Genomic DNA, 11,613 nt, shown 5'->3' with positions numbered 1-11,613 from the left:
TCCCTCTGAGAAAGGCAACTGCCACTTCTATAAGTAAAATTTTAAAAGAAAATGTATTTCTTTTGTTTGGTGTTCCCAGAGTCTTAAAATGTGATAATGGAAGTCAGTTCAAAGGTAATATTTTAAGATCTTTTTGTCAAGAGTTTGGAATCAGATTTCTTTTTACTCCAAATTTTACCCCTCATCCAAACCCTACTGAACGAATTAATCGTATCATGAAAACCATGTTGATGGCTTATGTTAAAGATAATCATAGGTTGTGGGATGTTAATTTACCTGAACTAGGTTGTGCTATTAGAACTGCCAAACATGAGGTGACAGGTCAAACACCATACTTCATTAATTTTGGTTGTGAGATGATGACTCATGGATGTGAATATCATCTAAAAATAGGGAATGAAGTAAATAAACAACGTGTGTATGATCGTTCTAAAAATATGAATAAGTTGAGAGACTGGGTTAAGAAGCGGATTGATAAAGCTTCGGATAACACCAGAGAGAGATATAATTTAAGAAGAAGAGATGTTCATTTTAAGGAAAATGATTTAGTTTGGAAAAAGAACTATGTTCTGTCTGATAAAGCTAATTATTTTACATCTAAGTTTGCTGATAGATTTGTTGGACCTTTTAGAGTAAAGCGTAAGGTTGGTTATTGTACATATGAATTAATAAATGATAATGGTAAGTCTATTGGTCACTGGCATGTGAAAGACTTGAAACCTCACCCACAGAACTCTGATAGCCACGTTGAATCGGATTCTGATGTAGATAGTGTAACATAGTATGTATTTTTAACAAGTTTCTTTGGGATTCAATTCAAAGAAACTTAATTTTCTTTCCGGAAGGAAAGGTGGAGTTATTACGGTTGAAAATTTAGTAGTAACGTTTGTTGAGTTTTGGTTGTTTATAACCGATTATTTTGTCCTTGGAGGATGTATAATTTGTATGTTTGGATGTATATGCTTTTTGTGTGAGTCAGTGAGAGAAGATTTTTGTTGTAGAGTTTTTTGTTTTGAACGCCTTGTTAGCAAATCAACAACGTTCATTCTTTTCAATAAACATTTTTGAGAAAGCACTTGAAGCCTGGTCGGCGATTTGGATTCCCAGTTTTTTTAATTGAAATGGTACTTTTTCAATCCTTTGGTGGGATGTACTGGGAATTCTCTTATTGAGGTATCCGTTGGTGTGCTGGAAATTTGGGGCACGTAAAGATTTGTCTTGGAAAATCCTCTAGAGATTAATTCGATGTTTATTGATGGCCAGGCTGAGAGTCGTGTAATAGACCCTTTTGTATGTTAAAGGTAAGCTGAAGTCATTTTTGTTCAGTTTATTGGTTCTCAGTTTTAAGAAGTTAGTTCAGTTATTTTTATTTTCTTTTTCTTTTGCTAGGGTGTTCCGGTATTCAGTAATTGTATGTATTTATCGATCCTGAGGCTTTAAAGAAGTAATAGAAGTACATTTATTTACCAGATTTACATTTATTCAGTATATTGGAAATAATACATTTGGCAGATTTATTTAGAAGTTCGATATTTGACGTTTAACCTTTTGACATTTTGACAAAATTTAAGGAAGATTGCAGTGTGTTTATCCAGGCAAATGATTTTTTTATTGAAGAAAATAAGGACGGTAATAGATTTTATTTTATTTTATGGGAGAAAACAAGAAAGAACAAGGTACAATTAAGATTGGGTTAAGGGGTCTAAAAAGGGGACTAAAATACAATGATTTTTATATTTATGTGAAGGAAACAGCTGGTTCTGGTTTATTTTTTTTTAATTAATTACTTACTTTTGTTCTTATAAACTATTGAAATCAAAATTAATATTTGTATGTAAAAAGGGACTTAAAATTTTGTTGACATTATATTCTCTATAGTTATCTAGTGTTTTATTTGAACTGTCATGTCTCATGCTCATCTAAATCAAACCAACTAATTAAAAATAATAATTCCGACTGAGAAATAGCTGTGGTACTTTGGATTCCTCGTTATTGGTTCTTACTGTATTTGTATTAGTTTTGTACATATCATTTATTAGTTCTATTATGTGCCTGTCGACTCCCCTTTCTTTTAGTGTTTTCCATGCATCCCTTCTTCGGATTCTGTCAAACGCCTTTTCCCGGTCCAAATTTCCAATTAACAAAAATTAAATATTTCTTTATCTTCCCCAAAAACACTTCACTACGAGAATTTTTCGTCCCCCCGTATTTTGATAAACCACATAAATAGACAAAACGCTTTAGGAAAAAGAACTATTAAAAAAACATTTACACATTCCAAAATTAAATCTTCCTTTATCTTCCCCAAAACGCTTTAGTACGAGAATTTTTCGTCCCCCCGTATTATAGTAGAGGATTCGACATAAGGTCGATTTGCACAGATCTGTTTAATGGATAAAAATTATTGGATATATAATTTAGTATGTTAACAATTACAAAAAACAAGGGTTGCCCGATCTAATCTTATGCTAACTATAATTAATTAATAATTAAATAAGACTAAAAAGTAAAAAATAAAAAAATATGAAAAAAAAATTTTTAAGAAACGCTTTTCTTTAGTTACGAGTGCCTACAATTAAAAATATTATAAAAAATCAACTAAAAAGCAAAAAATAAAAAAATTCAAACTCGAAGGATTATTCGAAAAAAACTATTAGGCAGATTAAATATACAAAAATCTCACACATTCGTTAAAAAATTGAAAAAATCTAACACATTCGTTAAAGAAAAGCGTGGGGCGCGAAAAGTAAAAAAATATCTATCCTCAAACCGATGAAGACGCGCCCCACGCTTTTCTTAACGAATGTGTTACATTTTTTCAATTTTTTAACGAATATGTGAGATTTTTGTATATTTAATCTGTCCAACAGTTTTTTTCGAATAATTCTTCGAGTTTGATTTTTTTTATTTTTACTTTTTAGTTGATTTTTTTATATTTTAATTGTAGGCACTCGTAACTAAAGAAAAGCGTTTCTTAAAAAACTTTTTTTCATATTTTTTTATTTTTTACTTTTTAGTCTTACACTTTTCAAACATAAAAATATATCGTCTGTTTAAAAAAAAGGATGTACATATATGATAAACACATTTTATTTCAACATTTGATACATGACATTGCACATTTTCTGTAAATTCTTCATACATTTCTTAATATTCAAAATCACTATTTACACCTATTACAGTTTTCGCAGTCTTTCCATCACTTCTAATGCTTTACTATTGCACGGTGTAGACCCTGTTAATTTCTCGTAATGCAGTTCTTCGATGCGCAAGCCGTCTAATGATCTCACTCGGCTTAATGCAACGTAAGCCTGTCCTTCCGTAGACTATATTAAAAACACACATTTTTTAATTCGACTTTTGGTTGAAGTTTTGTTTTGTATCGTATTGAAATTTGACATGAATAAGCGCCGATGTTTATATAAACAAAGATATGAGCGTTCAAAATCGTCGCCGCTCAGGATGTTTATAAACATGATGTACGAACATGAAAAGTAGTCGGAATCGGCAAAAAATTATATTAACAATAATTAACGTAAAAAGAGAAATTATGTATAGTTAATATAATTAGCTACAAACTGTAAAAGTTTCAAGCTTCTATATTGTAAAGAACAAGAGAATTTAAGCATTTTCCATTAAAATCGTTTTTTTTTATTTAAACAATTAATAAACATAAAATTTTTTTTTATTAACTATTCGTGTATTGTTCCCGCGAATGCATATGTCTGCAAATTTTTATTCATTTGCATTGAAGAAAAGGCAGTCAAATTAACGTCTAAAAATTTGACACAAACTATTGAACTAAAGAAAAGCGTTTAAAATGACATTCATTTTATGAATTAAAAAAAATTTGACCCGGACAAATATTATTTCAGATTTTTTGGATCATTCTAAACAAAAAAGGTCTTCTGTAATTTTTCTCTTAAGTTGATCGTTTTCGAGTTATAAATAATTTAAAACTGGAAAAATAACGAATGGTGACAATTTTCAAGGCTCAAAAACACATGCAAAAAATATCATTTTTGTAATCACCAAGTACATAAATTCAAGTTCAAACCTTTTTCTATCAGGTCTCGATAAGTATTTTAGCCATGTTTTATTCTAAAACATATTTTTTTAATTGTCAATGATAAAGGTTTCTTATAGGGAGACGGGGATTAACAACTAAAAAACAATGTTTTAGAATGAAATAAGTCCGAAAGAAAAAAATACAAGATCCTTTGTAAAAGGTATATTTAAAATACTCCAATAAGGGTTACATCACAAAACAAAACGTTTTCGGAGTAATAGGTAATCATCCATCATGAGTGTTAAGCCAATAGCATGCATGCGTGAGCTACCAAAAAGTTATGGGTGAAAACCCTTTAAAAGTTTCAAGATCTTAAATGATACTACATATTATTATTAATACAGAAATATGTTGCAAATATTCCTGGATATAACCCAGGGCAGCACAGGACTCTAACCCACGTGGATGTGATATGTAAGGAATGAACCTTACATATTGAAAATTGAGTGTCAACTTAACACTGATGATGGATTACCTATTAATCTGAAAACGTTTTGTTTTGTGATGTAACCCTTATTGGGGTATTTTAAATATACCTTTTACAAAGGATCTTGTATTTTTTGTGATTTATGGTATACAGCCAGCTACAGGAATTTTATTTTCCTCGTGGATTTTTAAGTCCAAAAGACTTATCAAGAATTGAGAGAATAAGGTTTGAACTTGAATTTAGGTACTTCGTAATTTCAAAAATGATTTATTTATTTAGCGTATGGCTTAAGTATATCACAGAATATATTTAGATTTATGCATTATACAATGCATCACAAACAGATGTCCAATTTTTTTATATATTCGATTGACCCTTCGGTTGCCATTACAAAGTCTATAGGGTCGCCTGTGTATGCTCTGCGTGGGCAGTCCTGAACAGTGTGACTGATCGTCTGTCTTGCAGCGCCGCAGTCACAAGAAGGCGAGGGGAGTTTACCCCATCTGTGGAGGGAGTCGGCGCATCTTCCACAGTTTGTTCGAATTCGATTAAGGGCTGCCCAAATCTTACGGGGACGTTCAAATTCGCCAGGTTTCCCTATGATGTCCGGTAGACTATGGTAATGCGGATCTGTCCTACTTTCCCAATCTTCTCTCCATCGGGTATTTAAGTCAAAGTTGGATTGCCGCAGCGCTTGAGCAGATTGTAGAGGGGGTAACCTGGATCGGAGACGGTTTCCAAGAATATCGGGGATGTCGTTGTGGACTAGAAGCTGGCGACTGTCCATTATTTTGTTATATTCTTTAACCAATGCATGTTCGCGGCGTAGGTTGGGTGGTGCTATATTACTAAGGGTAGGTAGCCACATTGTAGGGGTGGGCTTAATTGTGCCTGTTATCATACGCATAGTACGGTTTAGTTGGGTGTCGACCAGGTGGGTATGCCTGCTATTTAGCCACACTGGAGCACAGTATTCTGCCACCGGATATATCAGGCCAAGAGCAGAGGATCTTAATGTTGATGCTGTGGACCCCCATGTAGTGCCGCAGAGTTTCTGTATTATATTGTTGCGTGTTTTCAATTTTGCTGCTGTTTTCGTCAGGTGTTCTCTGAATGTGAGCGTTCTGTCTAGAGTAACCCCAAGGTATTTCGGGTATTTATTGTGTTTTAACAGTTTGTTATTAAAATACACTCGCAATTCTCTGTTTGCCAACTTGTTGTTTAGATGAAAAGCTGATACTTCAGTTTTTGTAGTACTTGGCTGTAGTCTCCATTTCTTAAGGTATTCGCTGAGGATGGATAAGTCATTCGTGAGAGTGATTTCTGTAGTTTCTAAAGTTTGGTGGCTTGTTGCAAGGGTCCAGTCGTCAGCATATCCAAACTTCCGAGATTCGGTTTCAGGCATGTCAGCAATATAGAGGCTGAAAAGTAAAGGGGCAAGGACAGAACCCTGTGGAAGACCATTGTTAAGTTTCATCTGTCTACTCGTCTCCTTTCCCATTATAACCTGGAAGGCTCTGTTGGTCAGCATGTTGTCAATGAGGTTAATTATCTTTCTGCAGGGGATAATGCGGGCCAGTTTATATATTAATCCCTGTCTCCAAACAGTATCATATGCTGCTGTTAGATCTATAAATACTGTTGCTGTCTTTTGTTTCTTTTGAAAACTAGCTTCTATAAAAGTTGTTAATGACAGCACTTGGTCCGTACAGCTTCGATGAGGGCGGAAGCCAGCTTGTTCAATGGGGACATTTTCTAGTATCCTGTGACGAATTCTGATACAAAAATGATATTTTATACTTATGTTTTTGAGCCTTGAAAGTCGCCATCGTTCGTTCTTTTTTCAGTTTTAAATTGTTTATGACTAGAAAACGATCAACTTTATAGAAAAATTACAAAATGCCTTTTTTGTTGAGAATGACCTAAAGAATCTGAAATAATATCTGCCCGGGTCGATTTTTTTAATTTATAAAAAAAATGTAATTTTTTAATTATTAATTAATTATAGTTAGAACAAGATTAGATCGGGCAACCCTTGTTTTTTGTAATTGTTAACATGATAAATTACGCATCCTATAATTTTTATCAATTAAACAGATCGGTGCAAATCGACCTTATACCGTATCTTAGACTATTTATGGATACGTATAATTTCTGTAGATCGAATTGAATATTGTTTCCCATGGAATACTTACACATTCATGGAAACAAATTAATTAAGTAATATACTATTTTTCAACGTTTTGTGGTCTTGCCTCTTTGGGTATACATCCAAACACGTACAGCATGCCTGAGAGCAGGCGTGTACTTGACTCGCAACGCAAAAATAATTTCCCATGGTTAAGTAAAACCATAAAAAAAAATTACATTAGAGACTACCTCGTTAAGTAACAAAATAACAACGTTTACTGTACCATGTAAGTATATCGTTGCTTCAGCTAGTTTTTTCGACGTTGGTAATTAAGCGGTTAAGCTAGTAATATTCAATTTGGTTATTCATGCATTAAGATGCTACCAGACAAGTGTTTTCGTATTTAACTGGAGACATGTAAATCAAATGCGTTTGAAGCCAAACTGATAATTCCTTATAAGGTATGTCAAATCACTTTAAAAAAGTTTTAATCTTCTTCTTGTCTTGACTCTTTTGTTATACGTATCTTGTTATCAGGCCCGGCCCTAGGGATTTTGCCGCCCTGGGCAAGACGGCAAACACCGCCCCCCCCCCCCCTTGGTAGACTCATGAGATGCCATATTACCACAGAGCAAAGAAAAATAAAATTGCGGATTTGATTTGCCAAACAGCTTGCCTCAGGAGCAACTGTTTTATCGTTGTTTTTATTGACGGTGATTTCTACAAGAGCATCGTAAATTTCTTCAGTTTGGTATGTGATGGGGGTATTGGGCATCAATTGGACATGGGGCATCAATTCTACTTTTCCATCTAGTTTCGTAGTTTGTATGGCTAGAAATATGATTTCAACGATGAATAGATGCTGCAAAAAGTTGTCAATTTTTGACAGGTAAAAGGGGGAGAAGTGTACTTTTGAAGTTTCCAATGGAACCCATCTCTCTTCATAGTGGTATTTTGACCTTTTTGACGTAAGTTAAACTTTGAATTCTAAGATCAATTATTCATTAGAGATCTTTTATTGTAGCATAGCTCCGAAGATGGCTTTATAAGCCGAAAGCGCTCAGCTAAGATTTATTAATTTTACACACTTCAAAAGTACACTTCTCCCCCTTTTACCTGTTGTCATAAGTGTGTACAAAACTTTTTCAGTCTTTACATTTGTCAATTTTTGTCACTAAGGAAAAGAAAGAAACTGTAAACTGTGAGTATTTAGCAGCATCGTTCACGACTAAGTTGAGTGAATGGCTAGAACATGGGATAAAAAATGCTCTAGGATTCATTTTCAAAATTCTGTTTTGAACTCCTAAGTTCTTCCCTTTCATATTTGCCCCATTATCATACCCTTGTTTTCTCATATCTTCCAAGCGCATTCCAAGTTCATTCAGTTTCTGCAAAATAACTTCTGTAATCACAAGCCAGTGGTTTCCAGTACAGGCACAAATGCAAGAAAATGTTATGTTCTGTAATTTTAACACTTTGTGAACAGGAACCTAAATTGATAAAACGTACAACAATAGTCGTCTGTTCCACCCCAGAAATATTAGGTGTACAATCTAAAATTATGCTATACCTAATACTGTTCTGATTTCAAAAAGTTTAAAATTTTATTTTTGATTTGGTTATGAAGGAGCTGAATAATTTCGTTTTGAATACGTTTTCCCAAGTAGTAATGCTGCTTGTTATTACCATTCGTTGTTCTTGTAAAACATAATCAGTTTTTCCAAAGAGCTCAACAAACTTTAAAAATTTACCATTGTTTTGATGAAACAGTTCATCAGAATCGTCCCTCAATGGAAGACATTGTTGTGCTAAGAACTGTATTATTGATAAAAGTCGTTTTATTACATATTTCCAATGGCGAGTGTCTGAATTTAGAACTTTTTGTGTTTCTTCGTCTATGGTTTTGCCCGATTCTAGTCTAATTGTTTGTTCTACCCACTGTCGCTGTGACTGTAGATAGGGATGGACACAAGCTCGAGCTTAGCTCTGCTCGGCTCGAGGCTCGGCTCGTTTGACGAGCCGAGCTTCGAGCTCAAGCCTGTTTGTTTCTTGCGAGCCGAGCTTCGAGCCGAGCCAAATTTTTTTCGAGCCGAGCCGAGCTGAATTGGAAACGAGCCGAGCTTTCCTTAACGAGCTTGTCAATATTTTAGCTAATACTCTAATATTTTTTCTATTTATTTTTGATACCACTGATACTTTTGTTTGAGAATAAGTAATTTAGACTACAAATATGTATTTGCAATATACAGTGTGTCCGTAATGTATTAAATAAATGGGATATTTCCTAAACTAAAAGTCTTTTGAAAAAAATCTAAAACACGTCGATTTTTAATTTTAATGATCTACATTTTACAACCAAATTTAATTACACAGAGTGATACACATAAAGGTGATGACGCCATCGGATTTTTTGTAAATATAACAGCTTCATACACAATACCTGCAAAAGGTAAATATGTGGGCTAACAATTATCGGACCCTACTTTTCAAAGGTAATTGAAACGAGTCGCATAACATCAGTCTTTAACGGGGTATCTCGCACCTACTTTAATTTATTTATTTCCCAGTAGAATTAATCCTGGAGGTTTTGATGAAAGTTTTTGGTTTCAACAGGATATTGCGCCTCCGCATTATGCTGTAGATGTTCCAAGGTACGTAGACGAAATTTTTCCGAACAGGTGGATTGGAAGACGTGGGAGTGTGAAAATTTAAGATAAAGTCATGTATCAATTACTGGATTACTTTCAAATTCTTAGATTAATAATTTGAAATCAATAAAATTTATTTTCATAGCGCATATCTTTGAAATTCTGTCCGTTAGACCCCAAGTATCATACCTTTTTAACATCAGCTCATTTTTATCGATCTAAAAATGTCACAACGTAGGTACAGAGTGTACATTTACCTCATACATATCAGCTTAATGTATATCACCCTTTATAATCAAATTTTATGGTAGAAGGTAGAACATTAAAATTAAAACTCCACGAATTCCAGATATTTTTAAAAAGGATTAAGGAAGTATCTAATTTATTACATATTTTACGGACACTCTGTATAAATTCCTTTTTAAATAATATTCTTGCATTTCGATTATCCCTAATATCGTCACTAAATATTTGAATAGAATTTATAAAATGCAGTTATGTACTTCTCATTTTTACTATAGTTACTCGGAAGAGGTAAAAATTTTAATGTAGGTAGAATCCCAATTTTATAATCCTCCATAAACTTAAACTGCCTCTTGTAACCTTCTTAAGAATTTGTTTATCAAAAAGACTAACTTCTAGGAATGCGAATATTTACATTTTACCATAACAAAAAAATATGTTCATAGGGTAATATAATCTACCCAAAAATTTGAATCTCTATAATAATTTTATTAAAGGAAAGGTACTACTACCTCGTACCTCCATACTTGAATGGTTTTGGACATAATGATATGAATTTAACAATAGAAATTTACTGTTAATCTGTACAGTTGAATGTTTTATTGTAACTTATTTCTCAGTATAAACTTTGCTAAATCTGTAGGTATTAAGAAAATAATTCCGATTTTAAGAAAACTAGCACGTTTGTATTTTACGGGTAGTAGGTAAGAAATCTAATAGTTATTACAATCTTTTCAGTCTTGAGAAAGAAGTTGAAGTTGCTGTTCGTCCATTTCTGTTTAGGAACCTAATTCCAAATTTTTCGCGTTTTTAAAATGTTTAATTACGATAGTGATGATAGTTTTATGGACACAAATCTTCCTTCTCCAAGTCCAAGTGAAAATAGTGAAGTGTCAACTAAGTCGACTGAAAGCGTTAGCGGCGATTATACTCTTGACGAAACTTCGACATTTCGGAGCAAGTTTACATGCTTTTTTGAGTTTAAAATTATTGACAAAATAAACAAATTAGCGACATGCAAATTATGTAACAAACGAAAAATTAAAAGTGAGTTTAAAGTAAAACTTTCCGTTACAACTACTTTAAAAAGGCACTTATTAAGTAAACATCCAAAGGAATATGGTACTATTTTTCCAAAGCTGTCTCAACCTGGAACTAGCAAAGCTGGACCACTTCATAATTTCTTAACAATTAAGGTAAGAATACATTTTACTATTGTAATGTCAATATTCAAAGTATTAACGCCAAAGTTTTCGATGTGCCAAAACAATGCAAATATTCAAAAATAATATTTTATTATTTTTTTGCATGATGTTTCAGTTTTTATTTATTATTGTTGGAAAAAAAAGTGTAATAAAATTTTTTGTTCATAACCAGTTTTTTTGGGAATTTTCTTAATAAAATTTTGGTCGATGTAATAATCTGATAAATATTTGGCATTAAATAATTGCTTAACGTTAAACAATGTTGTCAAACTGAGTAAAATTATAAAATTTTAAGCTGTTAGTTTTCAGTACTAACAATTGCATTAATTATAATGAAAATTGATATACCTACTTAACCTAAAATGCAAATCCGAGATCCATTGTCTAGTCGCAACAGAGGGGGTCCCGTGGGAAAGTTCGAGCTCCCCGTGATGTAACGGTGGTATTATAAGTTTTTGGGTCGCTGAATCCAATGGAAGTGGTCTGGTAGCCCAAATATGGTCCGTTTAATTGTTATTAACAAATTATGGTAAAATAAGGGCTTTATGAGAAGCCCTGTAAAGAAATTGATAGTATTAAGGTCTTTTTAGATTCTTTGGATAATTCTGAGCAAAAAAGGTCTCTTGTGATATTTGTCTAAAATTAGTTGTTGTCGAGTTATAAGCGATGACCTCTGCCAAACGTCATTTTAACGAGGAAGGATGAATTTGCATTTTTTTAATATATTTTTGTAAAAAACACTTTTAAACTTTAAAAGGTGATAATTCAATAGTAAATTTAATTTCGAACAATTTTGCTGTAGAAATGTATGTACTAAAAGGGCATAGAACTCATACTATGCACCTTAGTTCATAGGGGTTAATTCACCCCTTTCTCAAAAACGCACCCCT

General features: G+C 33.0%; 1 long non-coding RNA gene across 1 annotated transcript; it reads left to right on the top strand.

The window, feature by feature from the left end:
• The first annotated feature begins 463 nt into the window (after positions 1–463).
• Positions 464–1,881, top strand: LOC126884581 (uncharacterized). Its single transcript, XR_007698101.1, has 2 exons — positions 464–1,301; positions 1,390–1,881. It is a non-coding gene; the product is annotated as an uncharacterized LOC126884581 (long non-coding RNA).
• Positions 1,882–11,613: the final 9,732 nt, after the last annotated feature.

The sequence above is a fragment of the Diabrotica virgifera genome, chromosome 5 (genome assembly GCF_917563875.1).
Source record: "Diabrotica virgifera virgifera chromosome 5, PGI_DIABVI_V3a".
NCBI lineage: Eukaryota > Metazoa > Arthropoda > Insecta > Coleoptera > Chrysomelidae > Diabrotica > Diabrotica virgifera.
The sequence above is the reverse complement of the archived record's forward strand: the minus strand, read 5'-3'. Positions and strand labels throughout refer to the sequence as shown.